The sequence below is a fragment of the Dermochelys coriacea genome, chromosome 11, assembly GCF_009764565.3.
Source record: "Dermochelys coriacea isolate rDerCor1 chromosome 11, rDerCor1.pri.v4, whole genome shotgun sequence".
NCBI classification, from domain to species: Eukaryota; Metazoa; Chordata; order Testudines; family Dermochelyidae; genus Dermochelys; species Dermochelys coriacea.
In genome coordinates, this window is record NC_050078.2 from 71,817,130 (window position 1) to 71,833,287 (window position 16,158).

Below are 16,158 nucleotides of genomic sequence, written 5' to 3' on the forward strand. Positions count from 1 at the left end.
GTCTTAGCTTTGTGTCTACATCTGAATACTTACAAGCTGTGAGGTAATGCTTCCTGTTAGAATGTATAGGGGATGAGAGGAATCGTCAAGCCTCCCATCAGACAAAGGAACAGGGATTTGACAGAATGGATCAAATAACTGGTACTCAGATCCCTTTTCCTGCCACTGGCAGAGTCCAATAGCTAGTGTGAAAATCCCACAAGGAGCCTGATCCTCCAAACACTTAAGCACATATATAATTTTACTTGTGTGTATTCCTATTGACTTCAGCAGAACTTAGCACATGAATAAAGTTAAGCACCTACGTAAGTGTGTGCAAGCTCAGACCACTGATACATATGGACTTCTGAGCAAGTTCATCTTAGGCAAGTATTCTTTAGTTGATGAAATTCTAGATGTTCGGCTCTAACATGGTATTATTGTTGTGAAGTAGCATAATAAGGAAGTACAGATTGCTTGAAAAATACTACTAATCTCCAGTACCAATCTTTGAGATCTGTTAACTAAAAGAAAATTGAGATTCAGATGGCAAATCCAGGGATTTATCAGTCAAGTTTCAACTGCTTTGCACACCTGTTCATGATTACTAATGTGTGTTTTGCCGTTTTGACTGTTTGCCCAATTTACATGACAAATGATAGTTTAACTTCAGGAACTGTGTCATCTACATTCCTGGTCATATTTTGCTTTGTTGGTTGTACCTCCCTACAATGTGCCTTCATGTGGTACTCAACTGTCACAAATACAGGCAGTCCTTGACTTTATGACATTCAAATTACAACATACGGCACTTACGACACTTCTACATTGACACCCTGATTTGACTTATGACTATAGGTTTCGAGTTTATGATGCTCGGTTCTACAATGGAGTAGATCGCAGTACCAAGTTACAATGTTCTGACTTATGATGCAATTGTAAGGAACCAGTTGTGTCATAAGTCCGAGGACTGCCTGTAAATTGATATCACCAGTGAGTCTTCATCTGTTTCTAAGATACACATTTGCTAAATCCTGCTCTGCTTGTGTCTACGTGCTCCATGACTTCCTTTAGTTTCTGTTTAGTACATAACAGTAAGTGTGTGTATGAATTGTTGAAAGCCTGGAAGTTGTAGATAACTGGTGCCAATGATCATTGCATTATAGTGTTGAGCAGTTTTTCCACTCTTACTTACAATGAGTAGTACCTTTGAGAACAATGGGGCTGCTGGTGGATTACTCACTGAGAGCAAGAATGGCAGAGTCTGACCATAAGAATCTGCAAGAGTGAAGGCAAAAATATTCAGATGATAGTCTTCAAAAAGACAGACCTAAAAAACTTGAGGTAGAGAGTATGTGGAATATGAGCAATGAAACTAGATGGAAAACCTGGAATATTTTAAAGGACACTATTAATCTGCAGTACACTGAACATTATCTCAACAAAATGAAGTGATAAGGGCCTGGTCCTAAGCCCATGGAAGCTATGGTGAAATTTTACATTGACTTCAGTGGGCATAGAAGAGGACCTAAAAGACCTGTGTATGTACCTGCTGAGTTTTAAAGATCTGAAAATGAAAAGGGAATAATATTAAATATAGGAAAAGAAATTATTGCAGTCATTAAGGGTTCCCATCACTAAACCGGGTTTGAGATGCATAAACGCTTAAAATCAGATTCTGTAGACACAATGCGTGACATCCTGGCCGCACTGAAGCAAATGGGAGATTTGGCATAGATTTCAATGGGGCCAGGACGTCACCCAATATTTTAGTTAATTTGAATCTGGCTCAGTGATATGGGGGTTGTGGTAGTGATTGTGACACTGACAGACCAGGTGCCATCTCATGCCAAGTCCCCTGGGCCTCACTGAACACTCACAAAGGAATAGATGGAAACCACTCTGGCTTGCCTATATGTTCGTACTGCTAAAATAGATATTAAAGTTATATGAATGTCTTTATTATTTTGAATTTCTGAAATGCTTGTAGGATGCTGCATGTATTCACCTTACTGATGTCTGTATCCCATGTTATAAGGCAGTGGTGGCCAAACCACAGCTCTTTACAGTTAAAGTGTGCCTTGCAGAGCCCCCCATATCCCCATCCCATTCTCCACCTATCAGACTGGGGCAAGGGGAGCTTAGGACTTCTGCTGTCCAACAGGGTGGTGGGGTTAGGGCCTTCAGCCCTGCAGGAGGCACCTGCCAGGGCTAGGGGCTTCAGCAGAAGTGGGGTGGAAGTGACCCACTCGTAGTGTAACTGATTAGCCAATTGAATGCAACATGTGATGAGTTATGAGGAAAGAGTGTTCTCTAAAACTTCCAGTGAAGAATTTGCATATTAACCACAAAGTGAGTCTTTAGTCATTGAAATGGATAAATTTTTAAACTGTCCTGTTGCAACTGAAAGTACCTGTGATAGTAGGAATTCCTCACAACCTGAGAAGAAAAGTAGTCATAGGTATGACCCTGCTTACTTAAAGTTTGGGTTTTAATTTACTGAGGACCAAAATGATGAACACAGGCTGCAGTGTGTCATCTGCAGTAAACTGTTAGCAAATGAAACCCTAAAACCATCAAAGTTATGTAGCCATTTGGAGACAAAGCATTCTAGCTATAAAGACAAGCCTCTTGATTTGTTTAAACAAAAAAGCAAAGATTTGGAAATATCACAAAAAACACTTGAATGTGTATCTACTGCCTGGGAGCAAGCATTGCATGCCTCTTGCCTTGTTGTATACCCCATTGCGAAATGTAAAAAAGCTCACACTGTCACTGAGGGGTTAATTTTACCTTCTGCTATTGACATGTGCACTGAAATGTTGGATGAGTCAGCTGGAAAAAAATTAAAAACAATCCCTATTTCCGATGACACAATACAGAGAAGAATTTGTGACACCTTGGAAGACATCAAACTGCAAACAACTGATCATTTTTCAGTAAACAACTGTTTTCTTTTACAATTAAATGAATCTACAGATGTCTCAAACTGTGCTATCTTGGTGGTTTATGTGAGGCATGTATGGGAAAGTGATTTTCAAGAACAGTACTTGTTTAGTGCGGATTTGCCTATTTCTACTACTGCTGCTGATATATTTGTTACACTAGATAATTACTTGGAGTAGGTGGGATTGAGCTGGTCGAAGTGTGTTGGTATTACAACTGATGGAGCTGCTTCAGTGACCAATAGGGAAACATTCAGGAGCTGTTCAAAGAATCCTTTTGAAAGCATCCAATGAAATGTGGGACCACAGTTTCCTGCACAGAGAGGCGTGAGCAGCTAAAGACATGTACCTGAGCATCACTAAACTCTTAAAATGTTGTCAACACTGTGAATTACATCAAACAAAATGCCAAGAATTCACGATGCTTACAAGTTTTCAGTCAGGAAATGGGCAGTGCACTTGTACATCTGCTTTACCATGCTGAGGTTCATTGGCTATCCTATGGTAAAGTGTTGTCTGATGTATACAAACTTAAAAGTGAGTTGGCAGCTTTTCTTAAAGAAAAAAGTGTCACCTGGCAGAGCACTTCAGTAACAACACATGGCTTGCTCGAATTGCATATCTGGGAAATATATTCGATCAGATGAATGATTTGAATTTGTCTTTACAGGGCAGAGGGCACAATTGCTTTGAGTAAACTGACAAAATTGCTGCATTCGAAAATACCCTCTCTCTGTGGAACAAACATGCTTCAAATGATAGGATGGACACGTTTCGTAACGTTTCTCTAGAAAGAAAATTATGGAAATATTCTGCTAGCCAAGAAGCATTGAAGAAAATTATCAGTAATCATTTAACTAAGAAAAATTAAACACACAAGATTCTGTGATTACTTTCCAGACGAGCAACTGAAGGGTGAAGAATGGGTACAGGATTCATTTGAAGTTGTGTTGGAAAACATGCGTCTACCTATGAAGCAAGAATCTCAACTGGTCGAGTTATCTTGTGATCGCAGTCTACAAAGAAAATATACTGAAATGACCCTTCCCCAATTTTTGTGCAGTGCTCCTGGAGAATAGCCTTCTCTTGCTTTCCATGCTATTGGAATCATTTTGCCTTTCACTACAACATACTTGCGCAAAACTGGATTCTCTGCCTTGACTCAACTGAAGAATAGAAGCAGAAACAGACTGGATGTTGAACACAACCTTCAGATTGTGCTGACTACAATTACACCAAACTTTGATAACTCTTTCATCAAACAGAAGCAAGCTCAGGTTTCTCATAAAGTGGAACCTAGGATTTATTATACTGTTGTTTAATGTGTTCCTCTTGATGTTGATTTCTGCTTTTAACTTTCTGACAGTTGAGCTGCTTTAACTTAGTATCATTATTGTTGTTGTTGTTACATGTAGTGGATAATAAATATTTTTGGGGCAAAATACTTGTGTGTTTTCTACTTAAGATATTTACTGGTCAGGTCTGGCCATCAGTGTTTATAAATGGGTCCTGGTCCAAAAAGGGTTGAGAATCAGTACCCTAAAGGACATATAAAGCTTGCATATTAGAGTCTTTTTGAACATAAGACTATATCTCATTTGCGTGTGTATGTTTACCTGCTCTAACCTTGTAAATAATTCTCATTTCTTTTTCCTAGTTAATAAACCTTTAGTTAGTTTATTATAGGATTGGCTACAAGCATTTGGTCAGAGATCTAGCGTACACTTGAGCTGGGATGACTGGTCCTTTGGGACTGGGAGTAACCTAAATATTGATGTGATTTTTGGTGTCAAGGACCATCTATCACTAAGTCCAGCTTGCCTGGCTGGGAAGATAGACCGGAGTACCCACGGAATACTGTGACTCCATGTTAAGGCTGTTATGCTTGAGGAGTTCACACTTGATACTTGGTTGATGAAATCTAAGTATAGAACACACAGCCAGTTTGGGGTTCATGCCCCGTTTCTTGACAGTCTGCCCTGAGGTTGGCACTTACAGTCATGAGCCACTCCATAATGGCAGTGACATAAGTCACAATGAATTATCTGCCCTCCTTTTTGCTCTCTATGGGAGGCTTCACGTAACTGACCAAAACAAGCTTCCCACAGACATATTCATTTCCATCTGAATAGGTAAGAAGAGAATCTGCAGATTTCTAAACATGGAAGGGTTGTGTAACATGTAGAGCTAAACTGTTGGCACGATGAACCTTCTAATACTAGAAAAATTTCTGTGTCCTGTTCCCTGCATGCCTCACTGATCAGAACATTTGAAGTGCCAAGATTTACATTTCTTATTACATGCCAGGATATATTTTTAATCACCTTAAAATTAAGAAACAAGATAAATTTTTAAATGTTGCTTATAAATTGTCCTTTAACTAAAAATTTTTATTGATTTTATGATCTTCCATTGTCTATTCAAAATCTAATAACTGAAGAAGGTTTACAAAGATCCTTTTCTTTCTGATAAATTATGTTACGTATACTAAAAAAATAAAATCCAAGCTTATTCATTCCTCCCATGCCTTATATTCAATTGGAAAAGGGTGTGACAGCACGTACAATTAGCAGGTGTTGTCTTTCAAGACAGCTGTTATTGTATTATAAAAACAATGGGCAGATATTGAATTTCCCCACTTGTAAAAGGTAGTGCTGCTATAAATATTTACCCTCTTTCTTTGCAGAAAAGACCAAGCGTAACGTCAGTCATTCTTAAATCCAAGACAGTTTTTATGGGGATAGAGGTCCTAATAAACCTTCCCAACCGAGTAAAATAAATGAAAAGGTCTGTTTTTTGTTGTAGCACTGTCACTGGAGTCTTACTGGAGAATTCTACATTTCTTGTTTTATAACTTCTTTCCTTTTATGATCCTGGTTTTAGCTCTGCTATGCATCATTCTGCTTATCTATTTGTGTGCCTATTTGCCTGAATCTGTACCTCTCTGCCTGGTGAATCATTTACTTGAAAAAAATTTCAAAGCTTCTGTTTTGTCTGGGTCCTGAAAAATAAGGGTAATTGTTAAAAGCTTAAAATCATTTAAAGAAATATAGCCACTCACATTAGAGAAATGCAGTGTGCATAATGGTCTCTTATTTATCACAACTGTCCTTACGAATTGTGGAACAAGGATACAAATATTCCAAACTTAATAGCATCTGTAATGAAATCCCTTCCAGTTGTTCCAGGTTTCAGCCACTCAATTCCCAGAGAAGCCCCCACACATCACATTGACAATGCAGAGGTTTACATTGTTATAGAAATTAGAAGTTTACATAACTAGGGCTTCAGTTTCATTCAAGATGTAGGAAGCATTTTTCTGCAAATTGAGTCCTTTTGGGGTTTCACATGCATGTGCACCATGAACTAACTGCCACTCTTCTCTCTCCTTTAAAAAGTTTGCAAAAGGGTGGGGAGAGCAGAAGCAGCATGAAAAATAGTAAGGGGTGTGGTGGCACCTTAGAGACTAACAGATTTATTTGAGCATAAGCTTTCATGGGTAAAAACCTCACTTCTTCAGATGCATGGAGTGAAAATTACAGATGCAGGCATAAATATACTGACACATGAAGAGAAGGGAGACACTCTCCCTTGTAATTTTCACTCCATGCATCTGAAGAAGTGGGGTTTTTACCCACGAAAGCTTATGCTCAAATAAATCTGTTAGTCTCTAAGGTGCCACCGGACTCCTTGTTGTTTTTGTGGATAGAGACTAACACAGCTACCCCCTGATACACGAAAAATAGTGTTTCTTATATGCTTTTTATTGCTGGTTTAAACCTAAAACCACAACCCTGAACACAATAGCAGCACTCGCTTGTAGTTCTTCAAAGTAACTACCTCTTAGTGTGTGATAAATGCAAACCCAAGCTACAGTCAGCACTAAACAGTCAAAAGACATGAAAGAGCTCCTGTGTACATTGAATAAAAAAAGTAACACCTTTGTCAAACTTAGATTCATTTTGGAAGGAAGTCAAGATGAAAAATCAGAAATCAAGATGAGGTTTTTATTACTTCAGATAGCCTCAAGAGTCACAGGGGAGAGACTAATATACAGGATTCGCTGTAATGTATCTTATGCCCTCTAGCTGTAACAAATTATTTTGTGAATTTCTTGGAGGATTTATATGTCTCGGCTCAGTGCTCCAGGGAACATTTCATCAGTGGCATTGCTGACCTAATAACAGGGGATCTAAGTAATATCAACTTTTATGTACATGTTATGTGTTATTCCCACAGATTTGGGGATTGCTTTTCTGGAGGAAGGAGGCAGCCAGGGATAAATGTGCTCTCATAATAGGCTTATACTTTACTGATTAGCTTTGAAAGATCCTCTTGCTCGGCCTGTTGACTTGAGTACTGTCAAAATGAACTACCTGAGCTTCACTGTGAATGAATGAGACTCATTTTAAAGCAGGCAGTTCCTGTGCTTTATTGATTCATTTTAAGCATTCCTGACTGCCAGCTCAGCCTTTGATCAAGAGGGAAGTAGAAAAGAAATAGGAGGTGATCACGTTATATTTTCCTTTTTCATAAGACTGTTTTGTTGGGCTGAGATTAATGCCAAGATGCTTGTTCACAGGACTCCACGGGAAGCAGAGAGGGAGGAACAGAAAAAGACAGGAAGAAGATGAATGGAGAAAGAGTTTTTTCATACTGAAAGTCAACAGACTAGGGAAAGCATTTATTTGTGTAAGGCTGGGGCTGCCATATTACATTTCACATTCTATACTCATTACTCTTTCTAAAGGTAATTTTACTGTTTGTGAAAGGTGCTGGATGACAACTTCAGCAACTGAAGTCCTGCCCACGGGATGGAGTTAGCTTTGAGCCATAGTAATGCTGAGCAGTGGCCCCAGCACTGTACCTCATCCCTGATTTGCAGGAACTGCTTCTCTGGGTCCAAGAGGACATACCCGTTCTTTCAAGCAGTCTGAAAAAAGCCTGACTTCTTGGTACACCACATCTTCAGCCCTGGCTGGAATGCTCTAGCTATGAATAACCCATGTGATAGGATGATAGTACACAAAAGGCAGAAAGCAGCTAATAGCAAAATAGCTTCTCCAATTTTTACTGTAAAAATTATAATTAAAAAAAATACAGCTGTTTAACAACAGGCTGCAACCTAGATATCCTGGGGATGTCTTGCCATGAGATAAAGTTGGAGGTCAGCCTTTTCATCGCAGTCATCTCTCTTTACTACTGTCTGGTCACTACTGACCTCCCCCAGTCCAGTATTTAGTATTACTCTTCTATAGGAACCTTTCCTAGCTTGCTTTTCTGATAGCTGGCCCGTTAAATTCAGCAGACACAAGATTTGAACCCCCAAAGAAACTTCCCTCTCTTCCAGCTTATAAATATTCCCAGTATGTCCTTCCCTCTGATTGAGGAGATAGAATCATAGAATATCAGGGTTGGAAGGGACCCCAGAAGGTCATCTAGTCCAACCCCCTGCTCAAAGCAGGACCAAGTCCCAGTTAAATCATCCCAGCCAGGGCTTTGTCAAGCCTGACCTTAAAAACCTCTAAGGAAGGAGATTCTACCACCTCCCTAGGTAACGCATTCCAGTGTTTCACCACCCTCTTAGTGAAAAAGTTTTTCCTAATATCCAATCTAAACCTCCCCCATTGCAACTTGAGACCATTACTCCTCGTTCTGTCATCTGCTACCATTGAGAACAGTCTAGAGCCATCCTCTTTGAAACCCCCTTTCAGGTAGTTGAAAGCAGCTATCAAATCCCCCCTCATTCTTCTCTTCTGCAGACTAAACAATCCCAGCTCCCTCAGCCTCTCCTCATAAGTCATGTGCTCTAGACCCCTAATCATTTTTGTTGCCCTTCGTTGTACTCTTTCCAATTTATCCACATCCTTCCTATAGTGTGGGGCCCAAAACTGGACACAGTACTCCAGATGAGGCCTCACCAGTGTCGAATAGAGGGGAACGATCACGTCCCTCGATCTGCTCGCTATGCCCCTACTTATACATCCCAAAATGCCATTGGCCTTCTTGGCAACAAGGGCACACTGCTGACTCATATCCAGCTTCTCGTCCACTGTCACCCCTAGGTCCTTTTCCGCAGAACTGCTGCCGAGCCATTCGGTCCCTAGTCTGTAGCGGTGCATTGGATTCTTCCATCCTAAGTGCAGGACCCTGCACTTATCCTTATTGAACCTCATTAGATTTCTTTTGGCCCAATCCTCCAATTTGTCTAGGTCCTTCTGTATCCTACCCCTCCCCTCCAGCGTATCTACCACTCCTCCCAGTTTAGTATCATCCGCAAATTTGCTGAGAGTGCAATCCACACCATCCTCCAGATCATTTATGAAGATATTGAACAAAACGGGCCCCAGGACCGACCCCTGGGGCACTCCACTTGACACCGGCTGCCAACTAGACATGGAGCCATTGATCACTACCCGTTGAGCCCGACAATCTAGCCAGCTTTCTACCCACCTTATAGTGCATTCATCCAGCCCATACTTCCTTAACTTGCTGACAAGAATGCTGTGGGAGACCGTGTCAAAAGCTTTGCTAAAGTCAAGAAACAATACATCCACTGCGTTCCCTTCATCCACAGAACCAGTAATCTCATCATAAAAGGCGATTAGATTAGTCAGGCATGACCTTCCCTTGGTGAATCCATGCTGACTGTTCCTGATCACTTTCCTCTCCTCTAAGTGCTTCAGGATTGATTCTTTGAGGACCTGCTCCATGATTTTTCCAGGGACTGAGGTGAGGCTGACCGGCCTGTAGTTCCCAGGATCCTCCTTCTTCCCTTTTTTAAAGATGGGCACTACATTAGCCTTTTTCCAGTCATCCGGGACTTCCCCCGTTCGCCACGAGTTTTCAAAGATAATGGCCAAGGGCTCTGCAATCACAGCCGCCAATTCCTTCAGCACTCTCGGATGCAATTCGTCCGGCCCCATGGACTTGTGCACGTCCAGCTTTTCTAAATAGTCCCTAACCACCTCTATCTCTACAGAGGGCTGGCCATCTCTTCCCCATTTTGTGTTGCCCAGCACAGCAGTCTGGGAGCTGACCTTGTTAGTGAAAACAGAGGCAAAAAAAGCATTGAGTACATTAGCTTTTTCCACATCCTCTGTCACTAGCTTGCCTCCCTCATTCAGTAAGGGGCCCACACTTTCCTTGGCTTTCTTCTTGTTGCCAACATACCTGAAGAAACCCTTCTTGTTACTCTTGACATCTCTTGCTAGCTGCAGCTCCAGGTGCGATTTGGCCCTCCTGATATCTTTCCTACATGCCCGAGCAATATTTTTATACTCTTCCCTGGTCATATGTCCAACCTTCCACTTCTTGTAAGCTTCTTTTTTATGTTTAAGATCCGCTAAGATTTCACCATTAAGCCAAGCTGGTCGCCTGCCATATTTACTATTCTTTCGACTCATCGGGATGGTTTGTCCCTGTAACCTCAACAGGGATTCCTTGAAATACAGCCAGCTCTCCTGGACTCCCTTCCCTTTCATGTTAGTCCCCCAGGGGATCCTGGCCATCTGTTCCCTGAGGGAGTCAAAGTCTGCTTTCCTGAAGTCCAGGGTCCGTATCCTGCTGCTTACCTTTCTTCCCTGCGTCAGGATCCTGAACTCAACCAACTCATGGTCACTGCCTCCCAGATTCCCATCCACTTTTGCTTCCCCCACTAATTCTACCCGGTTTGTGAGCAGCAGGTCAAGAAAAGCGCTCCCCCTAGTTGGCTCCCCTAGCACTTGCACCAGGAAATTGTCCCCTACGCTTTCCAAAAACTTCCTGGATTGTCTATGCACCGCTGTATTGCTCTCCCAGCAGATATCAGGAAAATTAAAGTCACCCATGAGAATCAGGGCATGCGATCTAGTAGCTTCCGTGAGTTGCCGGAAGAAAGCCTCATCCACCTCATCCCCCTGGTCCGGTGGTCTATAGCAGACTCCCACCATGACATCACTCTTGTTGCACACACTTCTAAACTTAATCCAGAGACACTCAGGTTTTTCCACAGTTTCGTACCGGAGCTCTGAGCAGTCATACTGCTCCCTTACATACAGTGCTACTCCCCCACCTTTTCTGCCCTGCCTGTCCTTCCTGAACAGTTTATAACCATCCATGACTGTACTCCAGTCATGTGAGTTATCCCACCAAGTCTCTGTTATTCCAATCACGTCATAATTCCTTGACATCACCAGGACCTCCAGTTCTCCCTGCTTGTTTCCAAGGCTTTGTGCATTTGTATATAAGCACTTGAGATAACCTGTTGATCGCCCCTCATTCCCAGTATGAGGCAGGAGCCCTCCCCTCACAGACATTCCTGCCTGTGCTTCCTCCCGGTATCCCGCTTTCCCACTTACCTCAGGGCTTTGGTCTCCTTCCCCCGGTGAACCTAGTTTAAAGCCCTCCTCACTAGGTTAGCCAGCCTGCTGGCAAAGATGTTCTTCCCTCTCTTCGTAAGATGGAGCCCGTCTCTGCCCAGCACTCCTCCTTCATGGAACACCATCCCATGGTCAAAGAATCCAAAGCTTTCTCTCCGACACCACCTGCGTAGCCATTCGTTGACCTCCACGATTCGACGGTCCCTACCCAGGCCTTTTCCTTCCACGGGGAGGATGGACGAGAACACCACTTGCGCCTCCAACTCCTTTATCCTTCTTCCCAGAGCCACGTAGTCCGCAGTGATCCGCTCAAGGTCATTCTTGGCAGTATCATTGGTGCCCACGTGGAGAAGCAGGAAGGGGTAGCGATCCGAGGGCTTGATGAGTCTCGGCAGTCTCTCCGTCACATCACGAATCTTAGCCCCTGGCAAGCAGCAGACTTCTCGGTTTTCCCGGTCAGGGCGGCAGATAGATGACTCAGTCCCCCGGAGGAGAGAGTCCCCGACCACCACCACCCGCCTTCTCCTCTTGGGAGTGGTGGTCGTGGAACCCCCAACCTCAGGACATCGCATCTCATGCCTCCCAACCAGCGGAGTCTCCTTCCGCTTTCTCCCCCCAGACATATCATCTGGTCCACTCTCCGCATTGGTACCTGTGGAGAGAACATGAAAGCGGTTAGTTACCTGTGTATGAGATGGTGGCACATACTCACAGGTCTTTGGTACCACATGCATGTGTCAGCCCATACAGAACCAAAAATTCAGAGCAAGGCTATTGAAGAAGCCATTGCCATGTCCCCTCAGATCTGTTCAATCATTGCAGGTAATGAGGACACAACTCCCTTAAGTCCCTTCTATCAATTGACAGAGACACAAAGCTTGCTGTCTGGGCAGCCTGGGATGTTACTACAGGTGTATCAAGGCAAATGCAATAGCAGTGCAGAGGTGATTGTGGCTCCATGGTTATGATCTGTCACAGGAGGTTTATAACTGAGGGCCTCCCATTCAAGGCACTGGATCTTTTAAAGAGCAGTTGGAAAATTTCTCATTGACTTGAGAACAGGATCAGATTTTTCTTGTAGGAAGGCTGGTACAGGAGCAGGGCCTGTTGCAGATGTCCTCAGAAGTCTTTCCATGAACTGTGTGTTTTGGAGAAGTAGAAATCCACACACCAGAAGATGCAACCGGTTCCCTGAACCAGGTACATCCTTTGCATCTGCTTCAGCCACCCAGTGAGTTAGAAGATACACCTGGAAGCCTGTAACTCACCTCCTTTTGTTTTGGGATAAACATAAACATATCTACATAGATAAATGTATGTATCTATGATAAACATAGATAAACATATCTACCCATAATAATTCTATTCCATACAGACCAGAAAAAATGAAGAGGTTAGTTCAGTCAGTTCCACTTTAGGTCACTCTACAGCCCCTTTCCTCACCTTTTTTCAGGTATCCTTCCCATTTGCTGAGAGATTAAGTAAACTCCGCTTTTTCCAATGGAACCTATAGAAGAGGTTCCTCATCAGTACTGAGGAAAGAGGACTTTACTCCTGCTACTTCTTTGTTCACAAAAGACAAGAGGAATTAATTATATTTTGACTTGGATAAGCCTCAACAGGTTCATCTATATTTTCAGATACAAGAGGGTAGCAAACTAAGATTTTGCATAGGCAAGAATCACTACTAGTACAAAGTGCTCCCCACTGGCCTATCCATAGTACCATAAAATCATGAACCGGCACATTTTCTTTAATTCAATTCAGTGGACCAACTCTGTCACATTGGGTGCCTTAATCCACTTCCTGTTTCAGTCACTGTATCTCTGAATCAGACAATCATACCGTGCCATGGGGTAACTTCCACAGGAGACACCATCAATTCCATGAAAGCAATGGCCTTTCTACCACAGGACATATTTCTGGAGATACTGAATACCACCAGGAGCAGGCCTTGAAGAGTCAGCAGTATTATATTTTCCAGATAAAGTCTGACAATTTATTTTTGGTGTGAACTACTTAATACTTGAGCTTGCAGGCTGCTAAGCTGACACATGGACGGATTTTTCCTTTACAAAAGGAAGAGTAAAACTAAAAATATTTTATAATTAAGGAAATGTAAACACTAATGGGCAATGTTTGGGTCTTCCCTCACTTGTCTAATAAGCTTCCATTGCGTATCTAGTTATTACATGTACTAATTTTCCTAGAAATATTGAGGACTTGAAAGACCAAAGAAAATGGAGTGCAAATGCATGACTTTCTCAGCAGACGAGAAGCCAAAATCAATAGCCCAACTTCCAATGTAATGTTCCTTTGAACAGAGGAAAAGTAACATTATGATAAATATGAGTATTGTTTTTGTGGGACAGGAAAAAAAGAGCAAGTTGAAAATTACCCAGCAAGATGATTCTGAAGAACAACATGTGAGGAGGCCAAATCTGTAGCCATGATTCTACCGGCCATTTCCCACTGATGGGAGTCAAAACTCTGGATTTGTTAGCAATTTAAACAATGACAAATTTAGTTGTCTTTTCTGATTGCTTGAACACCCCTCTCCTCCCTGTCCAATTTAAAACTGTGAACCCCTCTACTTCCAAAAGGAGTGTCATGTGAAATTAAGTCCATGTGTAGCTAACCTGCTTTATAGGGTGTTGCTGGATTTACAGGGGGCAGGGGACACTTTGGAAGCTTCTGTGCAGTGGCAAAAGTTGCCTACTTCCGTGCATTCTGAAAATTTATGAGTGTGCTGATATTAATGGAGGTGGCTTGATGGTTTTTGGGGGGGATCTGCCGGAAGCGCCGTGGTTCATATATTTTTTATACTTGGTGAAACAGATGAATCTTTGTGGCATGCATCTGAAACAGACCAGTTGAAGCCCAGTGTCAGGCCTCCAGAGAGAAATTGATAATTTCACTAGCTCTGCTTTCTGAATCATTACTAACTGTGAAGCATGTCATTTCACATTCGCATAAGGCTTCTGAGTTTATATTTCAAATTAATACAATTGCCAGCTCTACCAGGTGATTTGAAACATATGCAAAGGACTCTGCTACTATTCTTTAATTTCTTGTTTTGTTTACTAAACTGTCAAAACTTTGAAGTAATCGAGGAGCCTAAAATATGTCTTCAGTGGAAACAAAGATTCCTACAAGCTTCCCGTATAACAAATGGCCCCTATGAAAAAAATCCAACATTAGGCATCACTCTGCAGTTTACAGACACATAAGGGTTTGCTTGTAGATAATTTCAAGTTTGAACCACTCACAAGTTATACACATGACCTTTGCAAGCAATACTATTCCCCCCTACTCTGCTCAAAACAGACGTTCAAACATCTTGAGTCACAAAAAGTTATTCATGATTGTCCCTGTTGCAACCTTTATCCTATCAACACCTTTGGTGCACATAAAGGTATTCCCATTCAAATCAGCAGAATTGCTCATAGAGTAAGGTGGAACTCATCATAAGGATATCAGAATCAAGCCCATAGCATGCAAAAGTGCACTTGCATGTCTGTAAAGCAACTAAGAGACAGGCTCCTGCTTCAGAGAGCTGGCAATCCAAGGAGATCACACCTGAAAGACGACAACCCAGTGGAGAGAGAAAAAATGTCTTGTGCTGCATACCTGTGTTATGTCTATTTTAGGGTATGTCTACACTGGCAGAGTTACATCACCGGCAGTTACATCACCGCTCAGAGAGCGCTGTAGGAAAACCACTGTTGTGTGTTCATACTATCAGCTGCCTGTCCAGCAATGTGTTCCCACTTGCGGCACTTGCAGCAGTATACTCTGGGCAGCTATCCCACAGAACATCTCTTCCTTTTCTACCGCTAAGAGTTGTGGGAAGGCAGAGGGGGTCACAGGGCATCCTGGATCCTGTCCCAATGCCCCGTGATGCATCGCTTTTCATTCCAACAATCCCTGTGCTTCTGACTGCATTTTGCGCCATCTTTCAACGGTTTGTGTACTGCGCGCTCTGCCTCTTCGGTCTTTAGGGATGGATCCTGCACTGTTGACCAATATGCTGCTCGCTCTCACTAACACATCAGGAGTGGCAGCGGAGTTATGCCTTAAATTACAAAGGCAAAAGAAGTTCGACATTGATCTCGCCACACATAGTAGCTACCACATGAGATTGCTTGTGGCATTCATGGAGGTGCTGATGACAGTGGAACACCGCTTTTGGGCTCAAGAAACAAGCACTAAGTGGTGGCATCACGTCATCGTGCACATCTGGGATTACGAGCAGTGACTGTAGAACTTTTGCATCAGGAAAGCCACATTCATGGGACTGTGTGATGAGCCCACCCCAGCCCTGTGGCGCAAGGACATGAGATTGAGAGCTGCCCTGTCGTTGGAAAAGCACGTGGCAATTGCACTGTGGAAGCTGGCTGCTCCAGACTGCTACTGATTGGTCGCTAATCAGTTTGGAGTGCAAAGTCGACCATTGGACTCATCTTGATGGAAGTGTGAAGGGCCATTAATCGCATCCTGCTCCGAAAGACCATGAGTCTGGGCAACATGCATGACCTTGTGGATGGCTTTGCACAAATGGGCTTCCCAACTGTGGAGGGGCAATAGATGGCATGCATATTCCAATTTTGGCACCAGACAACCTAGCCACCAAGTACATTAATCGGAAGGGGTATTTTTCTATGGTTCTCCAAGCACTTGTGGATCATCGTGGGCATTTCACCGACATTAAGGCAGGCTGGTCCGGAAAGGTGCATGAGACAAGCATCTTTCAGAACACTGCAAGAGCAGAATGACTGTTGAGTGTGCTTTTGGACATTTAAAGGCTTTCTGGCACTGCCTATATGGGAGGCTGGGCCTGGCTGATGACAATATTTCTATGCTTATAGCCACGT

General features: G+C 42.7%; 1 protein-coding gene across 1 annotated transcript in view; it reads left to right on the forward strand.

Moving 5' to 3' along the window:
- IQCA1 (IQ motif containing with AAA domain 1) overlaps window positions 1–16,158 on the forward strand; it is a 163,539-nt gene that overhangs the window by 37,936 nt on the left and 109,445 nt on the right. The window lies entirely within an intron of this gene.